At 48.7% G+C, this 26,284-nt stretch overlaps 3 long non-coding RNA genes across 17 annotated transcripts; 1 reads left to right on the forward strand and 2 right to left on the reverse strand.

The window, feature by feature from the left end:
• On the forward strand, positions 1-21,575 carry LOC147653344 (uncharacterized). 11 transcript variants are annotated; one of them, XR_015287407.1, is made up of 7 exons: positions 1-255; positions 1,037-1,163; positions 1,798-1,908; positions 9,740-9,869; positions 10,533-11,774; positions 16,189-16,867; positions 21,045-21,575. It is a non-coding gene; the product is annotated as an uncharacterized LOC147653344 (long non-coding RNA). The 11 variants fall into 11 exon arrangements; XR_015287405.1 differs by lacking the exon at positions 1-255 and having other exon boundaries at positions 937-1,163; XR_015287406.1 differs by lacking the exons at positions 1-255; positions 1,037-1,163 and having other exon boundaries at positions 1,170-1,908; positions 16,189-16,261; positions 16,347-16,867.
• On the reverse strand, positions 1,907-4,063 carry LOC147653345 (uncharacterized). Its single transcript, XR_015287412.1, has 3 exons — positions 3,979-4,063; positions 3,585-3,745; positions 1,907-2,032 (listed from the first exon to the last, which is right to left on the reverse strand). It is a non-coding gene; the product is annotated as an uncharacterized LOC147653345 (long non-coding RNA).
• Positions 20,362-26,153, reverse strand: LOC147653346 (uncharacterized). 5 transcript variants are annotated; one of them, XR_015287398.1, is made up of 4 exons: positions 25,432-26,153; positions 24,921-25,229; positions 22,686-22,787; positions 20,362-21,246 (listed from the first exon to the last, which is right to left on the reverse strand). It is a non-coding gene; the product is annotated as an uncharacterized LOC147653346 (long non-coding RNA). The 5 variants fall into 5 exon arrangements; XR_015287399.1 differs by lacking the exon at positions 22,686-22,787; XR_015287400.1 differs by lacking the exon at positions 20,362-21,246 and having other exon boundaries at positions 21,640-22,787; positions 24,921-24,996.
• Positions 26,154-26,284: the final 131 nt, after the last annotated feature.

Below are 26,284 nucleotides of genomic sequence, written 5' to 3' on the forward strand. Positions count from 1 at the left end.
TCTGCCGGGGTCCTTGCCGCGGCCATGTTCTGGGGCTTATGGCACTCGCGACAACCCGTACGTTGCTGCCACTCCTCTCGCTCCGTTCTCTCCCCCACGGCCCGGGGAAATGGCGGAAACTCCAATGGCATAGGGACCGAACGGTCGCTCCCCGGCCCTGGGACCAAAGCAGCCCGAGGAGGCGGCTGGTCTGTGTGCCGGAACAGTGAGAGCGGTGGGTGGGGCGGGGGCAGGTTATCAACCGAGTATATACCTGTAAGTATAAAGATGATCAAAATAGATATTAAAAAATATTGAAGATAAAGGGGCTGCTTGGTTTTTATTTAGTTAGAGGCAGGGCTTTTAAATAAATAAGAAAAATACAAATAAATAAAATATTGAAAGAATGAATATATAAAGGTATAGAGAAATATATATATATATAGACGTATATATATATGTAGGCGTAAAAATAAGTAACAGAAATATATACATACATATTGATTTATAATCTATAATATGTTTTCTGTACGTATAGATGGTAATATGATATCTTTTAGGATATGTTGTGTGTTATGTATATCAACAAGGTATATAAATATGATAAAAATTATATATTAAAATATTTTTAAATACCGATTAATATAAAGGGACTGTTTGGTTTTTATTAGGTTAGCTTCGGGGCTTTTAAATAAATACTACAAAAATAAAAACATAGAAATGTATATTAAATATATAAAGATATCGACATATGTGCAAACAGAAAAGTAAAGATATATAAGTTATGCCAATATATACAGATTTATATTTAATATATATTATTTATATTTATTTAATATATGTATTATATATATAATAAATATATATCATTAAAATGTATATAATATATTTAATATATAATAACATACGTATACACATTAACATAATATATTTTGATACTTTATATATTGCGTGTCATATATAAATGAATATAGTATATAAATTTAAACATGTGTGGTGGAAATAGATGTTAATTTGGTTTTTTTAAATTTTCATTGTTTTGGTATGTTTCTCGGAGGCAATCCTCCCCTTGCAGCTGCTGACAGCTCTTAAAACCTGTGTGCTTCGTGGTGTCTATTGCCCAGCTGGCAACGATTCCCTTGTGTTTGGTGCATTAAGTCACACCCAGCTGTGTGGGATGGCAGGTGAGCACATTGCCCTACCCTTTTAGCTTTTCTGGCTCACACACAACTTCCTTTCCTTTTGGATATGGAAAACAGGGAAGAGAGGGTAGTGTGACATTAGCACTAATTTCTAGCAGATTTTTAACTGCCCCTGATGCTCGTTCATCTTTGCAGTGTGGGTTTTCATGCTGACAAATCCTCTGCTTTGCCTTCTGCTCACAGTCAGCTGGGCCCTTTATTGAACAGATTTATCTGCTACAAGGCTACGCAGAAGGATGGAAAGGAGGAACACAGGGGGAAAAAAAATAGATTCAAGGCTGTGCATTGATCATCTGATGTACTCTAGAGACAAACGTGGCTATCGGAGGTAACATGGAGCAGCCCTTCTGGCCTTTTCAGTTGTATTCAGAGAGATGTTTGCCTTCTGTGAATATCTGGGTGCTTGGAGTTCACTCTGATTTCAACAAGCCCATCAATAATAAAACATTGTATTGATAGAACAAGATCTACTTCTGTGAAGTTGTGGCTCCACAGAAAAGCGGCATAAAGAAGGTAGCTGGTTTATTTGTATGATATGTAGCTTTTTTAGGATGTTTTGTTCTTTATATGGCGTTAATTCCAAATACAAGCCTGTGAACTTTGTGTTCCCCTTTAGAGGCTGGTTCTGGGGTAACGAGGAAACGCAAGGCCTAAACACCTCTGGCTTGTCTGTCCAAGGATCTGCCTCAGTTGTGGCTCCCATCCTTCTGAAGAACTCTTCAGCACAGTGAGTTACCTTCTATAACTATTCATTGTTGTATTGTTGTTGTGAGACCTCATTGCTGGGTGAGAGGACCAGGGGAAATGAAAGGCTGTATGCCACTGTTACTTCATCACTGAATTCTTGCACTCTGTTAAAATCAAAACAAAAGGGATTTACACTGTCAGAAACACTTAACTGTAAGTTAAGGTAAAGGTCACAGTGCTAAAACGTAAGAGCAGATAGCGTTGAGCTCCTTTGTCTTCCTTCTCCGGCAGCTTTTGTGACTCCTGCCTCCAAGGTATCATCAGCTATCCCCTGGATCTTGCAGTGGAAGAGATGCTGAACCACCAGCTGTTCCATATTCTACACCATGTGTCTTTTTACCATGCTCCTCTGAGAACCATCTCTCCCGTCTCTGTTTCTTTGCAGACAAAAAGGGAGAAAGTGGGATTGCCTTTGTTCTTTTGCGTGTTAATAAAAAGGCCGCTTGTGGCTGTGTGCAGTGGCAACTGCATCACAGAATCTTAGAGGTGATTATTCACAGGTTAAGGAAATAATTCCTTTTTTTTGTCACTGCTGCACTGAATTTCATAGGCGTGTCTGTGGCTTGATGCCTAAGATATTTAAAGCAGGTTTTATTCTTACAGGGGTTTTGCACACTAAAGTGTCTGCCCAGGTTTTGTTTCCAAAAGTGAGGTATAGTGCTGGGTGTTTAATTTGGTATGTTACTTGTTCTGTTGTGTAAATAACTGCAGCTCCCTCCCTGTGCCTGTGTATTGCAGGGGCAAGCGAGCGCTGGTTATAAAGGTGGCGATAATTAGGAAGAAGCTGTTTAAGCTTGGATAAATGTTTAGAAATCATTGATTAGATATTGCTGTGTAAAATGCTTGCTTGCGGTGAGCGACTTCTCCAGGGTCAAGCTGTTCAGGTATAAGCAGTTTATTATAAGGGTAAAGAGAGGGGAGACCTGTGTCCACCACCAGCCTCGGCATCCACGTGGTCCAGGGGAGGGGGGAGAGCAGGGGAGGAGAGGTTGGAAAAGGGGAGGGAGGGAGTAAGAGCAACAGAGGGAGAGCGGGGGAAACCAGGGAGGCTTAGGAGAGGGGGGAGACAAGAGAGGGGTAAGAGGGGAAAAACCAAGAGGGTAAGAGTAAGAGAGGGAAAGAGTGGAAGAGGTAAGAGAGGGGGAGAGGGGAGCTGAGAGAGGAGTAAAGGGGTAAGAGAGAAGAGCCAAGAGGTATGAGAGAGGTTAAGAGAGAGAGGTTCAAGAGTGAAAAGCTAAGAGAGCAAAGTTCTTGTCACAATCCAATGTATCTTTTTCTACAGTGAATATTCTAATTCCCAGTATCCAATCACTATGAGATACACCCACTAAAGACTTTACATACAGTGTTGCATTTGAGGCTCTACAGGCTTTACAAGTTCTTTCCTTGCTTCTTGGCCTTTGGGCTTTCTGTCAGCAGAAGGGCATTGTTTTATCAGCAGGGATTTTCCTTTAGCTGGCTAGGCTATTGTTCTCTGGTCATATAGTAACCAGTACTCTGTATCTTATGACTCAAAGCAGGCTTTCATTTCTACTTCGATTCTAGCCTTCTTTTTTCAGAATGTTCTGCCAAACAATAACATTCATAAGGTTTCTCTGTTTCACCCTCCCCAACAGGCTGCGAGTTGTGCTGTGCTCTGATAATTCCATACTCAACCTGTTCCTCATTTCTTAAAGGTTCACTTCAGCCTTGAATCAGCAGGTCCCTAGGTCCTGCTTCCACAGGATCATCTGGGCCCAGCACCAGAGAAAAGGACTCGTGCCACTCCCGGTCTTCGTTGGACACGATCTCCACCTTAAACATGATGTGGGCCACACCTGACAACAGTTCAGAGACACGGGGGTTACTGTGCGAGTCAGAGCCTCAGCCACCACGTCACCAGCTCGGCTCCTTTCGGCTCTGCTGGCAGCAAGGGCAGAGTTTGCAGGGAGGGGAAGAAGCAAAGACGTGACCGAGAACATTCAGTCAGCATCTCAGTCCCCCCTGCCCCGAGAGGAGGCAGATCCCTGTGAGCTCCCAAGGCCCCCTCCCATCCCTTCTCCTCCCTGACCTTCTTCCCTCCCTCCTGCACCACGAAGAGGGGGCTGGTGCCGTCGGAGACGGTGAGGGTGAAGCGGTCCCTGAGCGCGCTGCCGCCGCGGTGCCTGCAGCTGCCGCGCTTCTGGTAGATGTGATGTCATCCCTGGTGAAGGTGGTGGCCTGCAGAGGACGCTGCCCGCGGCCGCTGCGCTCCATCAGCCCGTGCCGGGGCGGCTGCACCGCCCCGAACATCAGGGACTCCACCTGTGCCCGGACATGGAGGGGCAAAGCTGGGGACACGACCTCAGGACACTGCCCTTCCAGCTCAGGAGGCCCGGACAGGGATTCTGGCCAGGTAGCTCCACTGCGTTGGTGTTCCCAACACAAGGGTTAGCACAGAATATTCCTGGTTCTCCCTGAGCCCCGCCCTGTCCTTGTCCCTCTCCCAAGGGGTTTTGTTTTGTAGGTGTCTCCCTATAAAACAAGGCACATCCCACCGAATTCCTGCTTCAGCTGGTCTGAGACAGCTCCCACCCACCCCTGTGCCTGCTCCACGAACACAAGAGCAGCCCCCAGTCCTGCAGCCATTCCGGGCAGTGTGTCCCTTGCCACTTCTGTCAGGGCAAAAACCTTTGGGGCAGGATTTTGGGTCAGGCAGCCAGATCTCTCGCTGCAGGGGAAACAGCAGTGAGATAGAGCCAGTGTTCGACAGCTCAGCCTCTGGCCAGACCCAGGAAGAAGAGGAAGTGCCATTTCCATCCATGCTGAGCATAAATTCAGCATTAAGTCTTTAAACAGAAGCCCAGATGTGCAGCACAAGAGGGGAGCAAGGAGGCTGGGGGTGGTCCTGCCTTACCTCTGTGTCAGCATCTGTCGCTTTGAGCTCAAACTCCATGATGGTTTTTCTCACCCCTTCCTGAACTGTCATCCCAAAGATTTGCACGATTGGCAAGGAGTCATCCACGGGGTTTATGGTGATGTCAAATGTCTGGCTCACCTGGGACAGGAAGAAAAGCTTCCCTTGCCGAATTCAGCCTTCCAAGAGTGTGACTTCACCGCAAGAGCACAGCGATCCCCAGTTTGGGTCTCTTCATTTCAGCCTTGTCTGAGCTGCTAAGCCCAGATCACTTCTTTATCCCTCCCCACTCATTAATTCTCCCTCTTTCTGTGATATTTACGGACATCCACTTTCCCTCCCTCTCTCACTCAGTTTTGCCCCTCTCCCTCTATGTGCAGCTAGACTTCTTCTCTTTCAGAAAGCAGGAAAAAGGCATTTCTCCAGGGGCTGGCTGTCGTCACTACGCTGTCAGTGCACTGGATCAAAGCTGAGCTCCAGCAACAGTTGGCAAGCAGCTGAAAACCAGGCACCCAGCTCTTGGTGAGCCCACAGGGCAGGTGGCTCCCTGTTCCCTGCACAGGCCTTCCTCCCTCCCTGACCTGAGCGATGTGGGAAATCCCACAGCAGGAGAAGGAGGAACAGCCACATCTGCCCACTCAGGCAAAAGTCAGGCTGGGATTGACCTCGTTTGTCCCATCAGACACAGAAAAGGTGAAGGCATCCGTGTGCTTTTCCTCCTCACTGGTGTGGACGTACTGGATGCTGCCAGAGGCCAAGTCTGCCTGGCTGAAGGAACTAATTCTTGTCCCTGGAAAACGAACAACAGGGAGGAAATGTGCAGCAGAAAGAGCAAGGCAGGGAAAAACTACGGGAAGCAGGACATATTTAGGCATGAGGACTCGGTTTTGGCTGGTTCTGATCCAAGGCAGGCTGCCCCGTGAACCCTCAGCTGGGCCAGGGATTTAGCTGGCACAGAGCCTCCTAAAATTTCCTTCTCAAAAAGAAGTCCAGGCTTCTTTTCATCTCCTCCTGTTGGGAGTGGGCCTCCTGGGGCAGAGAAGCTGGGAGAAAAACTGTCCATGTAACACTTGGATTGTCGCTGCTGGGCAGGACTAAGCCAACCGTGGCATCACTGGGGATGAACCGAAGGCCTCCTGGCCTCACAGCAGTTTTCCAAAATGCCTTCCAAGGATCTCTTCTCTCTGCCCTTCCTTATACCCCTGCATTTAGTACCCAGTCCCATTTTCAGCACTGATTTATAGTGACATCTTTACAGCCCATTAGGTGTGACACAGCCACAGAAAGGTACCTGACAAGCATTTTAAAAAACACTTGAGCATTTTTAAATCTCTTTGCTACGTTCAACAGTTTTTACTGCTGCTATCAACCAACATCCTGACAAGAAGTTTGACACCAATATATCACACTAAATGGCTGCTGACAAGTGCTGGCCACACTACAGAAGACACCAGGATCTGATTTAAATAAATGAGCCACAATGCAACGATCAGCTAATATTTCCTCAGAGCTCATCAGCTGGAAAGGTTTGGGTTCTCTTTTGAACACTTCAGTACTCTCTCCTTAGGCTTAGGTCATTTGAATCATTACAGCTACTTCTCAGTCTGTGACTCGGTAGCCTTATTGGTCCCTCACAGACATGAAAAAGCAGAGAAATCAGAATCATCATCAGATTTTAAATAACAGGAGGAATAAAGCCCTTAATTCAAGTCTCCCAAGTACAAGATTCGCTGGTTAGTTTGCAATTTAGACAAAGATACTGCAAGTTTTTAATTTACTCTCACAGCAGGGAGTAGTTTGCTTATTATAACTCATTCACTATTCCTGCCCTTTCAACATGTTTTTGTGAGAAGATGAGGCAAACCACACACCCAAACTGAGCTGTACAGGGACCGTCTGCATCTTGAAAACACAGAGCAGATATTTCCGCTTTCATCTCACGTTAACGAGAAATCTAAAGCTAAGAAGAAATACAACCTTAGATGAATATAATAAAATCAGAAGAGCGTATTTTATGACACCACAGATCAAGATTAATTCATCAGGGAGAGGCAGCTCACTCACCCAGTCAGCAGAATAAAAGCAGGGTGGAGCTGCTCCCACTCCAAGGCAAGAGCCTGCAAGGCCCATCCTTTGGGGACTCGTCTTTTGTGTGAAGGCACATTGTCTAGCAGAGGAAGAGGTTGGTACCTGGTGGAGCAGGGCCAAGATTCCATTTTCCCCAGGCAGCTCCCCCTGCATGCTGTAGCGCTGGCCAGGGCTGGGAGAGGAGGGGGAGTGTGTTCAGCACTGCTGCTGGAACGGAGTGGCCCTCTCAGGAGGATCCTGGTTGCTTCAGGGACTTGCTTTTCCACTGGTTTGTGTCCACAAAGCAAAGGCATGCAGAAGGCAGCACCATCACCCCAGCCCTGCAGTCAGGAGTCCATCAGCTTTCCCCACCGTGAACGTGGTTAAGGTCTCCTTAACTAAAGGAAAACTCAGCACCACTACAGATGTACAGAACAGCAATTTATCCACTCCGACACACTTTTCCCATTATGTGTCCAGAAGACTCCAAGTACCGACTTTACATGTCCAGAAGCGTGGCCAAAGCCACTCATACAGAGCAACACCAAGTTCTCACGGTGTACCAAGAGAAACAAAGATTTAATAATATTATTTCTTAGACAACTGCTGGGGATGAAGTCAAATGTAAAGAAAAAATGGAAATGTAAAAAATCATGGATGTTAGTGCACACAGATAGAGAGTTTCTGCTTTTGAGCTCCGCAGATGTTTTTTTTCTTTCCTCTTTCCCTTCTTGTGTGAGCTGCCTTTGAGTCAGTTATGTTATGTTGAGCTCTTGTGGGCACAGAGCGGTACTGCCGCTGTGCCCCGACCGGGGCCCTGCCTCGCTCCGCTGGGTGACGGGGGGGAGGCGGCAGCGGGAGGTACAGCAGTTTCGCAGCTGCCAAGCCTGGGGAGGGAGTGAGCGGAGCGGGTAAATAGCACGGAGGGGTGAAATAGCGTTAAGTGTGTAAAGTGACACGGCTGGGAGCAGGGACACTGCGCTAAAAGGAGCGGCGGCCGTGCAGGCCGGCGGCTAAGAATAGCAGCAGTGGCGGGCGGCAGATCAGTTTCAGCTTCACGGACGGACTGCGGGGAGAAGGACGGTGAGCAGCGGACCCACAGGAGGAGAGGGGCGGGCACTTAGGTATTTTGCTAAGGTGTTTACCTCGGCCAGCACCTAACTGGGCAGTCCAAGTCCCCACAGAAGAGGAACTGCTGCGAGGGAAGAGGCGCTCAGAGCCCGCAGCGAGCTGTGCACGCCCTCCCCACGGCCGCTCCCTGCTCCGCGCTGCCATCGCAGCTTTGTGAGCTGGCACCACATCCGAGCCAGCTGGCGGCTACGCCCCTCCCCGACCCCTGCCCCGAGTGCCGCTGGGGCGCTCCGATAGAGGCTCTGCGGGGGCCTTTTAGGCGGGACCAGGGCAATAGAGAGGGCCGGAGAAGGGGACGGGAGTCTGGCGAGCGGGGCCCAGGGCGAGCGCGGACCCTGCGAGCACCCCTGGCTCAGCCTAACTGAGCACCTCGCGCTCCCATGGGCCGCAGCCTCAAAGCTTCCGCTAATCCCGGTGGATTGGTTCTAGGTTATGGTTCTAGGTCAGGGTTCTAGGTTAGGGTTCTAGGTCAGGGTTCTAGGTGGCCAATCACAGTCGCCCTTTGAATCCAGGCGCGGTCCCGCCAAACTGAGCCTGCTCAGTCGTGGCCCGTTCCCGCTCCCCCGTTTTGCTGGGGTGCCGCTCCGGCCGCTGTCGCTTTGGGAGCCGGTGCAGCCGAGCTGCTGCAGCCCCGAGAGGTGCTGCTGGGTCCCAGGAAGCGTGGGCGGGGGCTCCCCGTTCAGGTCCCGGCCGTAACTTCGCCCAAAGAAACGGGGAGAAGGCGGGGAGCGGGCGGGATCACGGGAGCGGGGCCTGAGGGGACAGCGGGGGGTCGCGGAGGCGAGCGCGGCGGGAACGGGCGGGCTGGGATTGGCGGGCCCGGCGCTGCCTCGGGCTGTGATTGGCTGGGCTGGCCGGCCGTGGGCTATAAATAGCGTGAGCTGGAGGGGTGCGGGCCTTAGTTCGGCGGCGAGCGGTGGAGAGGCGGCGGCGGCGGGCGGCGGCGTGAGCGGTCCAGGGAGCACCGGTGCGCAGGACAGGAGCACTGTGCTCACTGAACTGGGGAGCGCCGGTGAGGTCGGGCGCCATGCCCGTGTCTGCTGGGGCCAGAATCTGGGGGCCGGCGGTGTCCTGGGGCGGCGGGGCTGGTCGTGGCCAATTCTTTCTGCCACGTCCTGGGCTTTTCGGGCGGCCGGAGGCGGGTGCGGGATCTGGAGTGGCACAGGGAGACGAGCTGTTGTTTCTGCGGGACAGAGAGGAGCTGTTTTGTAGTTTCTGGATTGAAGATAATGTTTAAAATATCGAGAATAAAGCTGGGTTTTTTCGTTTTTATTATTTTAGTTTGATTTTGTTTAAAATAATAACGATTTTCTTTATTACATTGCTTTATTTTGCTCGTTTTATTAAAATAATAAAATTATTATTAATTATAATTACTTTTAACAAGATATTTTGTTATCCTTATATGTATTAGTTTAACAAAGTATTAATAAATAATGATTAAATATTATCTACTATTATTAAATACTATTTGTTAATCATTATCTAATTAAATATTTTTTATTTATTAGATTGTTATTATTTACTAATTATAATTTAATACTATTAAATATTACTTATCATTAATTATTTAATTAAATATTTATTATTTATTCGTTAGCTAATACTTATTAATTTTTATTTATTGATTATTAATTAAATATTAATTAAATATTATTTATTAATTATTAAGTAAATATTGATTAATTATTTATTAGCTCGTTATTATTTATTATTAAATTATTAATTCAAACTCTAGGTGATTTCCAGGAGCAAAAAAAAGGTGATAGTCAAGGTGCTTGTGAAGTGGTGTTAAAAGACAAATTCTTCATTGTCAATCCAGCTACCATCCTTGTTCAGTTAAACTCTGCAACAGATCTCCCACAAAGGTAATTTTCTGCTTCTCTGGCTTAATTCTATTCATCTTTTAGAGAGTAATTAGCACTGCTTGGTGTTCTTTTAAGCCCAACTAATTGCACCTTGTTTTAGGAGAGAAAGTTAATGCCTCTCCATGTAGGTTAGTGCAGCAATTTATGATGAGAGCTGGGACCAGGCAGAGGTGTCGACCAGGGGCACCATTGCTGCTGCTGCTGCTGCTGCTGCTGCCGCCGCCACCAGAAGCATGGTGCTTGCTCCATTGCAAAGGTTTCCCAGTTTTAATTTGAGCTGTTTTCTGGATGCTGTGGCTAGCAGCAGTGAGCCCACATTGCCAGCGGCTGCCTCTGCTACTCAGCAATGGTCAGAGGGTTGCAGGACAGACTTGATTGCGCCTGGAAGTGTGTGGCAGCAGAAGGATGCCCACAGCCCACCATGGTCACATGGTTATAGAGTCATAGGGGATGGTGACAGGGCCACCACCTGCCACACAGTCAGAGGGGCGCAGCCAGGACCAGCTCTAGTGCCACCAGGGAGGCAGAAGGGGCTGGATGTGGCTGTGAGGCAGTGGTGTGACCCTTACAGGGAAGTCCTCCTCTGGGATAGTCACTTTGTAGTGATATCTGTAGGTCAAGACTCCTGCTACAGTAGCATTTACCAAATTGTTCTTTGCTCAGTTGTGTCCTGCTGTTGCTGCTTCTGAAGGATCATGGAATCACACAATGGTTTGAGTTGGAAGTGACTTTAAAGCTCATCTCATTCCACCCTTGCCATGAGGAGGGACACCTTCACTAGACCAGGTTGCTTCGTCCTGGCCTTGAACACTTCTAGGGATGGAGCACTTCCACGATGGCTTTTTGACTTCCTTTCCCTGCAATGGCAAATGCCTTTGCTGGGGTTCCTCTGCTGAAATCACCCCCTGACCAAATGTAACACCAACAAAAATCTGGACTTGTGCCAGACTGCCATCATCAGAGCTCAGCCAGCAAACAGTGCTCAGCAAAAGGCAACTAGACATTGTGTTTGGAGGCCTCATTTATGGAGCTGCTGATGAGGCATCAGTGACTTTGATAATGTCAAGGACTAGAAAGCAAATGCTTCCACGATAAATCTTGTCTACTTTGAAAGTAGGTTATACTTCGAAAGCGCTTTAGTTCTTAGGAATTTAATATTTCTATGTCAATTGTAAGACAAGTAATTGGATGGGGAGAAGGTTGTTACCGGAACCTGAGATCAAAGGCAGGATTTGAAATGATGTGCAGGTGGGTGTCTTTGTTCACTGCAAATGTGACTCTGGAGGTTTTGCAGGCACCACTTGTGTTTGAAATCATGGAAGCACATATTCTGAGGTGGAAGGGATCTGCATGGATCAACTCCTGGCCCTGCACAGAACACCAAAATCCACCCTGTGCCTGAGAGCATTGTCCAGATGCTTCTTGAGCTCTAGCAGCCTTGGGGCCATGACCATTCCCTGGGGACCCTGTTCAAGTGCTCAACCACCTGCTGTGGGAATACCCTTTACCTAATATCCAGGCTAAACCTCTCTGCAGGCATGGCAGAGAAGACCACTGTCCCAGCACCTGCCATGCCCAGGGTACTCATCCACAGACTGGTGTGTCCATGGAGGGAGGGGCTCCGGACCTGGGCTTAATCCTCCCTGGGAGGAATGCTTTCCCTTCCATGAGAGCGGGTTGTTTTAATCGCACTAAGCAGTTTATATTGAGGTTATCGAAAACTCTTTCTGCCCATGCTGGGAGATACTTGGGTTGTTTCTAGAAAAAACTCTGCCTCCTCCTGCCCTCACTCACCCCTTCCTCTCTAGGGAAGGAGTTTCCCACATCCCATATGCAACATTTCCCTGATCTGTCCCTTTCCAAATTGCAAGCTGCACAACTGTGAGCTGGCATCAAGACTCTGAGGTAAGCACAAACTGCCTGAATCCGAGCCCTCCCTGTGGGGCCGCAACCCCAGAGCCCCTGGACATGTAGCATAGCTGCAACACCATGGCTGTGGATTTCCCTGAAAGGATGAAGCAGCACGGTGGAAGTCCCGGGGCACTGTCTGAGGAATTGCCCTCCCTGTGCCGTGCTCTCACCTGGGGACAGCAAGAATTGTACAGCCCTGTCCCAGAGCTCTATGCCCAGCCTGCCTGAGCAGTGAGCAAAATGGGATCAGTTTAATTATAATTTGATATTCCAGCCTTAAACTTTCTGTAAACCAGTGGCTGCTGGACAGGTGAGCTGGACTCCTGTGCCTAATGTAGATTGATAGCAGATCAGCTTTTCTGTCTCAATTTGCTTATGACCTAGAGAATTAGCAGAGAGGATCTGTTATCCTGCCAGTGCACTAATGGCTTTGGCAAGAGAAGAGCTCCCGAGGGAAGCAGCGGTATTTGCTAAACTTTCCGCAATTTGCTTTACATAATAACACACTCCTCCAAACGTCCACAGCGTGACTGGCCATTCCCCTTCGCCTGCACGTGCCTTGATACTTCACTTTTTAAATTTCACAACTAGTGCACAGTAAGAAAAGGTGCTGAATGCCTCATGTCATTCATCTTCCCTCTCCCTTCAGAGGCTATTCTTAGCCATGCCATCGGTTTAGCAATTCAGAGGGAAGTACTTTTCCTTTTCAAGGTCTCTAAAGATTTCCTATTTCTCTATGTCCAGCTAGAAAAGAAAAACAATCTGAATCTGCCTGCCAATCTGCCCTTCAGCTCACTGGTTTTCTCCAAAATGTCTTGCAAGGCTGGGAGCATAGCAGAAACCCTCTCTGGGGGCACTTCTAAAGGCAGTAGGACAACTGAGCACACAGTGTGCTGAGGATCAGGCAGGACACTCCAATGACACACCATCCTAATGAGCGTCTGAAAATTAGTTTTTCAGGAACAGGCAATGGGAGTGGAAGCAGGAGCCCAAAAGGGGGAATGAAATTGCTAGTGGTGAACCAGAGAAAATGCAAGTTAATTCTCCTTCTCCACATACCATTGTGGAGTGGGAATTGCAGCCTGTCTACTGAGAAGCAGAGATCAGCACATCTCCTTTGCTTGGAAATGGCTTTGCCTAATATCCCAGTGCCCACGGACTGAGCTCAGTGCCCTGTGAGGAGGCACATGCTGCAGGAGGTAGCTGCTTGGACCCTGTGGCTGTGGGATCTTCTGCCCCAAGCACTGTCAGACTCATTCGTGGAAGGGGCACAGCTGATAGGCCTTTCTCAGAGCTGGTCCATGGCCAGCATTTCTCCAGGGATGCAGCAGTCACAGCTGTGCCTCACCCACGTAGGACAAAACAATGGAAAACTGATCAACTAACTAAATTAATTAACTAATTAAAATTAACTGAGTACACATGCACCAGCCCAGTCTCCTTCTCTTCCCACTCGCAAGCAACTCTCCCCCACATGCAGTACTCAGGGGTGGGAGCTATACAACTGGGGATGATAAATGCAGTTAGTCCAAGCTGCCACCATCACTTCATGTGACAGGTATCTTCAGACACTGTTCTCAGCCCTATAGTCTCCCTGCACACCCACCACCCACCATGCCCTCCCCAGGAATCACATAATTCCTCACCCTGACAGCCCAGTCCAAGTGCCAGCAGCTGCAGCTATTGTTGTTACATGCTGCCATTTATGAGTGTTTTTATTTCAGATTATTACGATTTTTTATTTTATTTTATTTAGATTATTTTATTCAGATAATTATATTAATTATTCAGATTATTATTATTATTCAGATTCTTGACGTTAAAAGCCCACAATTAAGATAATTAAAACAAAGACATTTGCCTTGTAATCAGCATATATTTCAATAAGAGGTTTTAATTTACAGGTGAAAGTTCTGAGCTTATTATTTAAATAATGTTATCTATATTGACAACATGCTATATAGATCTGATTGTTTAGGGTGTTTATGATACTCCTTTATTTTTAAATCCTTTTTCAATTTGATGAACACACATCAAACCTCCAGGACATGAGAGAGAGTAGCTCCTCAGGGAAGCCAGGCAGACCTGTGTTAGTGGTTGCTGGGATTGCCATGGGGAGGCACTATACAGAGTCACAGCTTGGTCGAGGCACTGCATTGATTCTGGAATCATGCAGTACAGAACTGGAAGGTATCCACAAGAATCACTGAGTTTAACTCCTGGCCCTGCACAGGACAATTCCCAAAATCCCACCATCTGCTTGAGAGCATTTTCCAAATGCTTCTTTGACTTCGGGTCGGCTCGGGTAGGGTCGGCTCGGGTAGGGTCGGCTCGGGTCGCCTCGGGTAGACAGCCGAGTAGCCCCGGCTCGGGTAGACAGCCGAGTAGCCCAGGCTCGGGTAGACAGCCGAGTAGCCCCGGCTCGGGTAGACAGCCGAGTAGGCCCGGCTCGGGTAGAGAGCCGAGTAGCCCAGGCTCGGGTAGAGAGCCGAGTAGCCCCGGCTCGGGTAGACAGCCGAGTAGCCCCGGCTCGGGTAGAGAGCCGAGTAGGCCCGGCTCGGGTAGAGAGCCGAGTAGGCCCGGCTCGGGTAGAGAGCCGAGTAGGCCCGGCTCGGGTAGAGAGCCGAGTAGGCCCGGCTCGGGTAGACAGCCGAGTAGGCCCGGCTCGGGTAGAGAGCCGAGTAGCCCCGGCTCGGGTAGAGAGCCGAGTAGCCCCGGCTCGGGTAGACAGCCGAGTAGCCCCGGCTCGGGTAGAGAGCCGAGTAGCCCCGGCTCGGGTAGACAGCCGAGTAGCCCCGGCTCGGGTAGAGAGCCGAGTAGGCACGGCTCGGGTAGACAGCCGAGTAGGCACGGCTCGGGTAGACAGCCGAGTAGGCACGGCTCGGGTAGAGAGCCGAGTAGGCACGGCTCGGGTAGACAGCCGAGTAGCCCCGGCTCGGGTAGAGACCCGAGTAGGCACGGCTCGGGTAGAGACCCGAGTAGGCACGGCTCGGGTAGAGGCGGGTCGGCTCTGGTCTGCTCGGCCCCGCCCGGCCCCGCACGGGCCCGCGTTCCCGCTCTGCCCCCGGTACAGTCCCGCACGGCTCGGTACAGCCCATCACGGCTCGGTACAGCCCATCACGGTACGGCCCCGCTCGGGGCGGTGCCCGGAGCCGCGCGGCGGGGCCGGGACGGAACTGGAGAAGGGAGCGGGACCGGGCAGAGGCCGAGAGAGGTGCGGGGTCCGGGGGAGCCGAGCGGAGCGGGGACAGCCGGGGACGGGGGGATACTGGTGGGGAGGGGGGCCCGAGCTGGGATCTGGGGGAACTGAGGTCTGGGTTACTGGTTGTGGTGGGGTCTAAGTTACTGGTGGAGTCCGGAGAAACAGGGCTTCGTGGTTACTGCTGGGGCTTGGGGGAACTGGGGTCAGGGTTTCCTTGTCGGGTTTGGAGGGACTGAGATCTGCGTTCCTAATGGGGTGTGGGGTTACTGCCTCTGGTCAGGTATGGGCTCAAAGGTGGGGTTACTGGGGTGTGGGGTCAGTGCAAGGGTGGGGGAATGGGGCATAGGGTGGGTGGCCCAGCTGGGCTGCTGGGTGGGGTGCAGTGCGACAGGGTGGGGTGGGGGTCCCTGGGTGTGGTGAGGGTGGGTCAGCTGCACTTTCGTTGATGCGGGTTGTCATCCCTTGACGGTGGCCTTGGGCTGTGGGTCCCAAGTTGCCTGGTCTCCCAGGCAGTGTCTGACCTGGGATGGGAGCCTGGGGGCTGCTGCCCCATCCCACATCCGTCCCCACAGCCCCTGCTCCAGCAGTGTCCCCATGGACAGCCTTGCTTATGGAGTGGCCGCTCTGTGTTTTCTTCAGAAAAAGGAAAAAAAGTTCCCTTTCTTTACTGCTGAGCTCATTCTTAAACATTTATATTAGGGGGATTTGCGGGGCGGGGAAATAACTGTGTAATGTCTTAGGAGCAGGGGAGCATTCCAAAAGCATGACTGCGGGGCCTTTTCCAGCACTAGCACTCTGGCAGCCAAGTCTCTCAGTGGCCGCCAACCTCCCTAAACCCAGCCCCAGCCTTCCAACCCCTCCGGGAGAACGGGACTGTGATCCCTGGCTTGCATCTGTGTGGAGTGGGCTGGGAGCAGGGGCTTGGCTGAGCCCCCTCAAGCTAATATCCCCAGTCGGGAAACTGGACACTAGAGGCAGTGGTTTGGCTGGCTGCGTATCATGGGGACCAGTTGTGTTTTGTTTCTATTTTGCCAAGTGCTTTTGGTGTCCAAACAGTTTCAGTTTATGTCCAGCTCCTCCTCCTCAGCTCAGGTAGACACTGCATGAGATTTTATGGACTTCTGCTTGAATCCAGGTTCCTGACAGCTACAGCTTCTCCAGGGAAATATGTAAGTGAAAATAAGCCAAGTCACTATCTTGCTACAGGTTATCAGGAACCTTTAACCAGGGTCACCTCCCGACTTGCTGTTTGCACCGGAGAAGCGCACCGACGTGAAAAGTAAGGAATTGTATTAGCAAATAGTGATCGGCGCTGGGGCAGGCAGGCGTTGCACAAGTACAGGCATCTGCTGACATTGTGGCAGGTTGTTTGGAGCTTTCAACAAGACATTTGCGCTACCGTGAGGCTGGGAAGGCTGTCACTACTGCAGGAGGTAAAATAAGAACATGGCATGATGTCCTTTGGAAAAGGAGGTAAGGGCAGGCAGCTTTTCCCACACTGCTCAAACACTTGTGGTTTGACCTTTGTTTAGGCTTTCAAATTCTTCTGTTCCAAGTCCCTTTCTCTGTTTTGCTTGTGGATGTTTTCTGGGGGATTTAGCAATGAAAACGAGCCACCCCGGACACTTTGCTCCAGGTCTAGGTCTGGGAAGTTGCCCTTTTCCACTGGAGTGTGTGTTAAGCCCAGCCTGCCTGGTTGTGCAGAAATATCTCCAAAACCATGGGAAAGGTCTAAACTTGTGCAGTGGGTTGAGCTCCTACTTTGACAATCACTTGTCATTTGGATATAGCAGGTCTGGAGGTCTGAGGAAGGTTTCAGGCAGCTCTCAGTGGTAAATACAGACATTTTCCTTGGTCTTTGCTTCTGGCAGCAGAGGGATGGCAGGTGAGCCAGGAGCAGTGGGCAGCGGTGGTGCGGGTGGGCGTGGGTCAACCCTGGGTGTCAGCGAGGGCTGCTGGCCAGGGCTGAGGGCTGCTCTGTGCTGCACAAACTGCACAGCTCGGCCAGCCTGGGGGCTGGATGAGCATGAAATTACAGGTGCTGCTTTGCCAAAGCCAGCGCCACTTGGATGGTCTTGCTGCAATCCCAAGCTCTGCCCTGCCCTTTGAATTTCCCCTCAGCACAGCCGTTTGCTTCCAGCCCTTTTTGGAAATGTTTTCTGCCATTCAGCCTTAATGATTCCATGATTCTGTAGTAAGAGTCCCTCCGGTGCTTGCAACAGTGGCTGAGACACTTGTCCTGTACAACCTTGGCCATGGCTTAGGTATGTCAGCAAGTGAAATTCCCCTCAGTGGATATCCCTGTGGGGTTTAATTTGGAAGTTTCCTTACTTTATCATTGTACCAGTGAGTCCAAACTGCTAAAACTATTTCTGTAGTGGAACTGCCCCACAGCACTGGGGGTATCCTTGTGGGCAGTGTCCCTGCCAAGGGGCTGCTCCCAGCACAGCTCTTTGCCCCCCCAGCCCTGCCCAGAGTCAGAGCTGTGCCTCTGGCCAGGGCTGTGATCCCTGGTGTGACTGGTCCGACTGGGGTGGGGCCGTCAGCAGTGTTTGGGAATTTCTACTTTGGAGCAAAACCCCTCTGTTACCTCTAGGAAGTTGAGTCTGGCCAAGGAGGTTCATTGAAAGATTCCTGCCCCTGGTTGGAGTCCTTCAAAGCACTGACATCTTTTTTCTGCTATTCCTGAGTCCCCATAGCGCAGACACTGGATGATGGACACATCCTGCTGCTGGAGGAATCACTGAGTTCAACTCCTGGCCCTGCACAGGACAATTCCCAAAATCCCACCATCTGCTTGAGAGCATTTTCCAAATGCTTCTTTGACTTCTGTCAGGCTTCAGGCTGTGACCACTTCCCTGGGGAGCCAGTTCCAGAGTCCATGATACTGTACAGCATGAGTTTGGGTGGCCTCAGACCTCTCCAAAACACTCAAAAGAGAGATTCTGGCTCTGGGAAATTATTTCTCACTCTACTGTGTCAGAGGCTGTTGAAAATAGTTGCTGTCAGTATCCAGGAGTTCCTGTGTGTCAGCAGTGGGGTGAGAGATTGTAAGGGGCTGGCTGTTCACCTTGCCAAAGGAGCTGGAGTATCTCTGATGTTCTCTGATTTGCTCTCCATCCCTGGTTCCTGGGGCAGCCTCACAGGCAGCTATCCTTCCTCTGTTCCAACAGGGGCAGGGTACTCCTGGCTGCTTGTGCCTCCATTCCATCTGTGCCTCCATCCTGCCCACGCCTTCATCCTGCCCACGTCTCCATACCGCCAAACATGGTCTTACAGAACAGGCAGCAGCAACAGCAGACATTGCTCCTCCTCTACACCTAGAGATTGCCTTTTCCACCCAGCAATATCTTTTGGAAGGTTTTTCACAGTGACATTGTCCCCGTGAATGTTGGTGTCAGCCCAGTAGCAGGCACGCAGTTCCACTTACCAGGACAGTGCCTGCAGCCAGACTTCTGCCAAGGAGAGGGATGGGGAGGGTGGTGTCACCGATGTCCCTGTGCTGGCTGCTGGGTAACAAGTATCTGCTCTGTTCACCTGACAGTGCTCCAGAATACAATGCACCTTCCCTCAGCTGCAGCTGGCAGCCCTTCATTTCTCAGGCTTAAAAATAGTCACAGGCATTATAAACAGCCCTGCATAGAACACAACAGAAAACTTGTTTTTCAGCCTCTCCACGTTCCTTGTGGGAACAAATGCTCTTATCTCCCTTATGTGCTCGGTTGACATCTCTGTGCAGGACAGAGACGTGGAATATACAGCACATCCAGCACCATGCCTTGTATAGAGGAAATTATCTGTTTATTTCCGCTTCTATGATGTTCCAAGTTCTTCAGCGGAACCAGGATGAAGCAGCAGCCACTGGAGAATCATTTGGAGACTGGTGCCCACCAGCCTCTGAGCTTTCAAAAAAAATCTGCTCACAGAGGACAGACTTTGGCTCTTTCTCAAGAGCGCCTTCCAAATCCAAGGGCTGTCTGGCATACTCACATTAATGAACACTTGCACGTTAACAGTTATGAAGTTCTTACCTTCTGCTAAAAAGGTATGAATTATGCATCAGGGAAATACATTAGTTAGCGGTGTGTAAAGAGCTTGGAGCGGCCCACGGATCCAGTGTGCGGAGGCGCCACAAGCACTGGGGTTTTCCTATCTCTGCCAGCCCCATTCTGGCTGTCGGCAAGTCAGTGCACGGGCTCCCGTCCCAGTTTGGTGCATGCCCAAAGGCTGGCCTGGGAAGTCTGTGAGCATGTCTGGCTCTGCTCTCCCTGAGAAAGACACAGCTGCTGCTGCTGGCCCTGCCCTTGATATGCCACCAGCTTCACCACATTGGACTTTCCCCACAGAGTGAAAATAATGAAAACCAGAGCCATGTCATTTTGTTGTAATAAGGCATTTTCTGCAATCCTTCACAGTCTGCCCTTCACTGCTACAGGGACAAGCTCTCGGTGGTGCCTTTAAGCCTGGCAGTAGGTTTGGTTTTTGGGAACCGCCACGTATGTTTGCTTCCCGGGGTGGGGGGGGGGCCTATTGGAGGTTTTCTCCCAAATTTGCCCTAAACCATGACAGGGGACCTGACTACATGGGGCTGGGTGTTCATCCCACTCGTGTGCTGCAGCTATGGCAACATTGCCTTCCCAACATCGTTCCCTAAATTAGCTGCTATTTAGGCTTTGTTTATAGCTCTGCTTAACAAACGGAGTGTTGCATGTAAAGGTTCTTATTTATTATTTGGCAGATGGGGATCTGTTAAATTCCAGTTGGAAATGAGTTGTGGGAAGATCAGGCTCTTTGCAGAAACTTCCTTCTAAAACAATGGAACAGGACCAGGGACTCACGCACCTATGGCACTGCCCTGGGAATGAAGGACAGCAAATAACAAAATTAACTTCATAGAATCCTAAAATGGTTTGGATTGGAAGGGCCCTTAAAGCTCATTATCTCAGCCCTGCCGTGGGCAGGGACTCCTTTCCCAGGCCAGGTTGCTCAGCACCATACAGGATTCTGTGCCACAGCTCCCAGGTCCTGTTGTGCCACTCATGCCCTTGATGGTCTCCTGCTTTATGTATGCAGCAAATCTTGTAAGATTTCCTGTCTTTTTTCTCTTCCTTCTCTCCATGCACAGTCCATGAACAGCCGCCTCTCTGCCTGCTGCTCTGTATGGAATTTTTACAGGTGTAATGTACATTTTGACAAGGATTGTGAAGGCCCGAGGGCAACAGAGATATTAATTGCACACTGAATATTCCACTCATTACTAGGACAAAGCTTCCCATTAAATAATTCACAAGTGGAAGACATGCTGAGGAAACTACCTCTCCAGAATAGTGTCCAGGCTCCCATGAGCTGAAGGAGAGAGTTGCAAACAAGCAACAGGCAAACAGTTTGACATAGTTTTATTTTCTCCCAGTACCACTATGATCTATAAGCCATAACAGGCAGATCTTTCCAAAGAAGCTGTAAGAACTCGTTAATATTCATGCTTTTAAATAACAAGGCAGCAACGGCTCAGCAGCGATTATAGCCAGTAAGTTTTGATGCACTCAGCTCACATCCCTAGAGGCTCCAGCTCTATCAGCTGGGCTGCTAGGTGAAGGACAAGATGCTCTGCTCCTCTTGTCTTGCTCTGGCTTGTCTCCCACCAATCCAGCCGCTGCTGTTTTCCATCAGTCTGCATCTCTCAGCTAGTGGCTGTGCTCTAGGTAAAACCCCACTGCTGTGTTTACCCATGCAAGCCAATCCTCAAAATCTGGCACCAGGCAGCATTCAACATGAACCTGCAGTTAATTACACCTTCTTGCTAAAATAATTGAGTAGCCTACATTCTGATTGCAGTAATTGCATCCTAATGAACTTACGTGTCAGCTTAGCTTGTTTCACACAACTTTGGCATTCCAATATATATATAAATATATAAATATATATATAAATACCAAGTTAAGTTCATAGTTCAATCTCGAGGCACCAGGAGTCCAGAACCAACCTCCTGAATGGAGAAGGCTGGACTTGATGTTCTTGGAGGTCTTTTCCAAATTTAATGATTCTATGATTCTATTCTATAGTCACTCCAGGAGCTCAGCTGGGGGACGGCTCTGTTCCAGACCTTGTCAGGAACAGATTTGGACTTCGCTGGACAAACAGTGGGATGTGGCTCCAGTGCCAGACCAGTGCTGGGCACCTCCTGCTCTCAACCCCAGCTGCTGGAAAACACTGCTGATGTTCTGCCAGTCCATGGAAGGGGATCCTGAAGAGTCAGAGAAGAAACTACAAAACGATAAATTAACGTTGCTAACAGAAAAGTGTAATCCTATTGACTTCAGTGAGACTTAAAAGCAAACAGTTATGTTAACTATTAATTGTTATAACTAAGAAGATCAGATCAGAAGCCCAACCTGTGCTTTATGAAGAAAATTAAAGCTTCTACCAAAGTTACTAAAATGATGACATGCTCCCATTATGGCTCTTTACAGATCATTACTTATTGTCAATGTTGTTCATATTTGCTACCAAAATACAAATGATAGCTTTCTATAAAACTGTGCATGTTAGTTAACCTCATTAAATCCTAAAGGATTAGTCAGCTGTTCCTCAAAGTTATGTGGCTTGGAAAGTGATTTTCTAATATGCAAACTTCAAAGGAATTTTGAAATTCTGCAGCGTAAGCGAGACAGACAAATGTTAATCCACTGGAGTGCTGCTTAATGGCCTGTTTAATTTTTGTATTGCTTGGTCTCTGTAAGCAGCTGGACATGAAGGCTGCTTGCAATTCAGCTTCCTCTTGAATCACCCCACTCATGGAACATGGATTCCTCTTCCACATGGATGACAGTGCTTGCAGGTATGGCCATGTTCCCGTGTCCCTTCCCCAACCTACAGCTACGCACGGACACAAACCCACCTGGGGAGGGACTCCCCAAGCTCACTGGTGCGTGATCACAGACTCCACAAATGGTTTGGAAGGGACCTAAAAACTCATGTCATTCTAAACCCCCTGCCACGGGCAAGAACCTCTTACCACTATCCCAGGTTCAACCACGGGATTATCCACGTACAACCTGGACTTGGACACTTCCAGAGATGGGGCAGCCACAGCTTCTCTGGGCCGCCTGTGCCAGGGCCTCAGCACCCTCACAGGGAAGAACTACTTCCTAATACCTAACCTAATTGTTTCCTGTTTTAGTTAGTGTTAGGGAGTGCAGGGAGTTTGTGCCTGCCCAGTGTATCATGCAGAATTGGGAACCCACTATCACACAGGCTTGGTGGGGACTACTCTGACTCAAATAAATAATGCTATTAACTGTGAAGTAGTGAAGGAATAAAACACACTGCATTTTGAGAGCACAAAGAACTGAAACCCACAAATTAATTAAGATTCACAGCCCTCCTGTACAATACAGAGATAATTGCTCAGTTCACAGTTCATATGGGATAAGAGGGAAAGGGATGTGGCACAGTGATAGCAGCTCTGTAATATAATAGAAGAAGCACAAGTGTCACTTCAGCCCCAAGAAGCTTCTCCTGCTTCCCCTGCATCTCCTGGGGCTCACAGGGGACTGGAGGAGCTGGGCTTGTGTACTCCAGTGCCGAGTAGAGTCTGGACAGAGATCCCTGGCTCTAGTCCCATCCCACTGCCTCTCCCCATTACGCCCTGTAGCATCAGCCACGTTCTGCCAGGACACTCAGATGAAGCTTGGGATCCTCACCCGTAAGTGTTGGAAGATGTTGCTGTAATGGAGACTGCCAGCAGTCAAGTCAGCAATCCAGGCTGAATAATGTACTCATCGCTGTGTTATCAGCTGGGAAATCTGTTAGTAGTAAAAATACATGAGAAGAAGAAAGGGCACATGAATGTTTAAAGGGACGAAAGCTTTCTCAAGGATGACACTTAGGCAGGCCCAGCATGAGTCTGGGTGTCAGACATATCAAAAGGCTGCTGTACGGAAGTATTTTGGTATGTCTGATATGCAGGGAGCACAGCTTTGCCTCAGGGATCTTATTTCATTCACCTGAAAATGAAAAGCATCACACCATACCCTGGAGACCAGTGAAAGATCCTGACATTGGACTCAAGGATCTCAAAAGTCTTTTCTAACCTAAATGATTCTCTCTTCTACCAAGTAAAGCAGCAGGATGAGAGGAAATGGCCTCAAGTTGCACCAGGGGAGGTTTACATGAGATACTAGGGAAAATTTCTTCACCAAAAGGGCTGTCCATCATTGGAACAGGCTGCCCAGGGCACTGGTGGAGTAACCATCCTTGGAGGGATTGAAAAAATGGGTGCACGTGGCACTCGAGGACAAGGATTAGCGGTGGCCTTGGCAATCCCGGGTTAATGGTTGGACTTGATGGTCATAAAGGTTTTTTCTGACCTAAAAGATGTCATGATTTTGTTTCCTGACTTTTATGTTAATAACAGATAGTGTCCAAACCCACAGGAGCCATCTAGAAACAGGATACGTGCTTTTTTCCTTCTTTTGTGAAAGTGGTTTTGAGGGCTGACAGTGAAAGATGAAGCACTGTGTACTCCCTCCCGTCATCCTTCAGTGAGGTTGAGCCCAGCAGTGGGACTTGAGAAGTGATATCTATAAAACAGATGCATCAGCAAAGAAAGAAAAGTCCCTGCTTTGTGAGAGGGAAATTAACTTTGATGTCTTAATTATAAGTCAGAGGAAAGGCTGGTGCTGGAATGGTGAGCTTTGAAGATTATCATATTGTCATTATTCATTAATGATTACAAAAGAAGCTACCCCTAAATGATCATGGTGGAGTATAATAGTAAACCTATGAAGCCTCTAGTAGATACCATTTACTCCCAAACTGTCCCTTACTAATAACTTATTAACAAAACCCAGCAATATTAATCAGGTTTTGGCTACAGTGACACGTGTTGCCATATAAAAACTGCCAGGAGAAAAAAGAATCTAAAAAAACTCTTCCCTTGTGTTTAGAGCAATACTTTAATAACTGAATTATAACAGGACAAGAGTTCCAGAATTGTGAACGTCATAACGTAGCGGGAGGATTTTTATCTGGCTGTTACGGGAGGGAAAAAATAACAAAATAACGTAGAGAAAGGTGTCTCACCAGGGTTCTCAGAGGAGAAGTGACATCGGTACATAAGATCTGGTTCTCAGACTGCCTCTGCAATGTGCTGAAAACCATGGTGAAAGGGGGGACCCCGATCCAGAGCCGGACACGGTGCAGTAGGAAGACAACAACTTATTTCTCAGCGAACGCTCAGCTGTGGCACCTCTCGGCAGGAGTGTCGCGGAAGGCACAGAAAATAAGGAGACTTTTGCGCCTCAAGAGTGAGCAGCTCTGGGTGAGTTGCCAGGTACAGCCTGAACCGAAGGTAAGTCTGAACCACAGGCATGTACTTTTCCCAAAGATCTGCCTCTATTGTAGCCACATCTGGGTGACCTCAGCCTTGAGGTAAACTGTTTTTCTGTCAGAGTGTGTTATTCTACTTCTTGAACTAAAATTTAAATTAACTTAAATGCTTTTAAAGGCTATCAACGCACAGTGAGATAGTTCTGAGTGGAATTCTTCACAAGTACAGCTGACTGCTCAAACAGCTTTTAAGCAAAGATTTTGGGAATTCAAAAGGCTTTAAAGCAGCTCTGAACCACGGTCACCTGCTCGAAACCGGGTGAGACGCTGACGCCGGGTTTGCCGTGCAGCGCAACACGTACGAATTCTCCTTGAGCGGAATATGACTGTGAACTATTTAATACTCTGAAGTAGCCTGTGTAGATATTGCCCCACGTTCTTCCCCAGAGGTTGGTTTACGTTGAGCTGTGTGCACTCGGCCTGACCACTGAGTACAGTGACAAATCCAGTCCTTTAATTCCAGATGAATTAGCCCCACTGAAATTATTTCCTTGCCTTCAACTCCTCTCTATTTTTCTATATGTTCATGTGACCTGATAATGTCTTACCTGTATGTGATTTCTCCTTCCGTAGACCTTGTATCCGTACTTCCCGTATCAGACTTAGCCACGTGGCCTCGGAACGCTACGTAACGGATGGATGTACCGGGTGTAAATGTTTATATATTGTACAGCACCTTTATACAGACTTCTGAGGTTCTGACTAGAGAGAGACATGTAAATTGCTCATTATTTTTTATATAGATACTAAAAACAAATTGCAGTTCATGGCCTGTTGGTTCTGCACTATCTAAACCACATTCTTGGTTGGCTTCCAGGGGTACAATCCACATTTTTACTCACAAACATGCCGCTCCTCTGGAAATTAAATGCAATTTATTATTGGAAGTCTTCGATCCCCCGTTCAAAAAACAAATGTTCAGCAAAAATGGTATAAAAATCATTAAGTCCTGTCAGCGGTAACAACTTTTTATTTGTATAGAAAATAGCTGTAAACAATTTAGTACCAGCTGTAGCTCTTGTATGGCTTTAGCGTCTGATGTCCCACACCAGTTCCTACCGGTTTCAGTGCTAGCCGCCAGGATTCGGTCCCATTAATCCAGTTTTTCTGGGCATGCCATAGGATGACATCTCTGATGAGGCCAGTGCATTCTGGGTTTTGTAGAATTCTACAAGAAGGAAAACTTCTGATACATACAGTGAGAATATATTTTAAAATTTGAATGATTTTCTTTCTACCCACGTTGGTTTAAGGTTAAGGTTAGAGTTAGGGTTAAGATTAGGGTTCAGGGTTAAGGTTAGAGGGTTAGGAAAATTACGAATGGAGCAGGATTCCTCCCAGACCCAAGCCACCCCCAGCTACAACTCGGGCTGCCCTTGGAGTGCCAAACGTCTCTGACAAACCGACATCAGGAACCTGCAGAGGTGAGTTTTCTTTCCCACGGAAAAGGGGTGCCATTCACGTCCAGCGGCCGGGCGGCCGCGAGCGGGTTTCTGCATCCCAAAATTACAAACGGAGCAGGATTCCTCCCGGACCCGAGCTGCCTCCATCCAGAACTCAGGCTGCCCTTGGACTGCCAAACGCCTCTGACAAACTGACAGTCGGGGAGGGAGGGCGAGAGGAGGGTTTTTTTACATTTTAAAAGGGCTGCCATTTGAGTCCAGGGGCCCAGTGGCTGGGAGCGGGCTTCTGCCTCCTAGAATTATGAATGGCGCAGGGTTCCTTCTGGACTCTAGCCCTCCCCACCTCGAACTCGGGCTGCCCTCGATGTTATAAACACTTCTCACAAATCAACATCACCAAAATTGTGTCGTGAGTTTTCTAGTGCAGGATTTTCCTCAGGCCAAACCTCCAGCGTCTATTCACGAGTCTAACCTCAGCAACTTCACCGGACCTGGAAAATCACCTTTGG

The sequence above is a fragment of the Cyanistes caeruleus genome, chromosome 5 (genome assembly GCF_971803275.1).
Source record: "Cyanistes caeruleus chromosome 5, bCyaCae1.hap1.1, whole genome shotgun sequence".
NCBI classification, from domain to species: Eukaryota; Metazoa; Chordata; class Aves; order Passeriformes; family Paridae; genus Cyanistes; species Cyanistes caeruleus.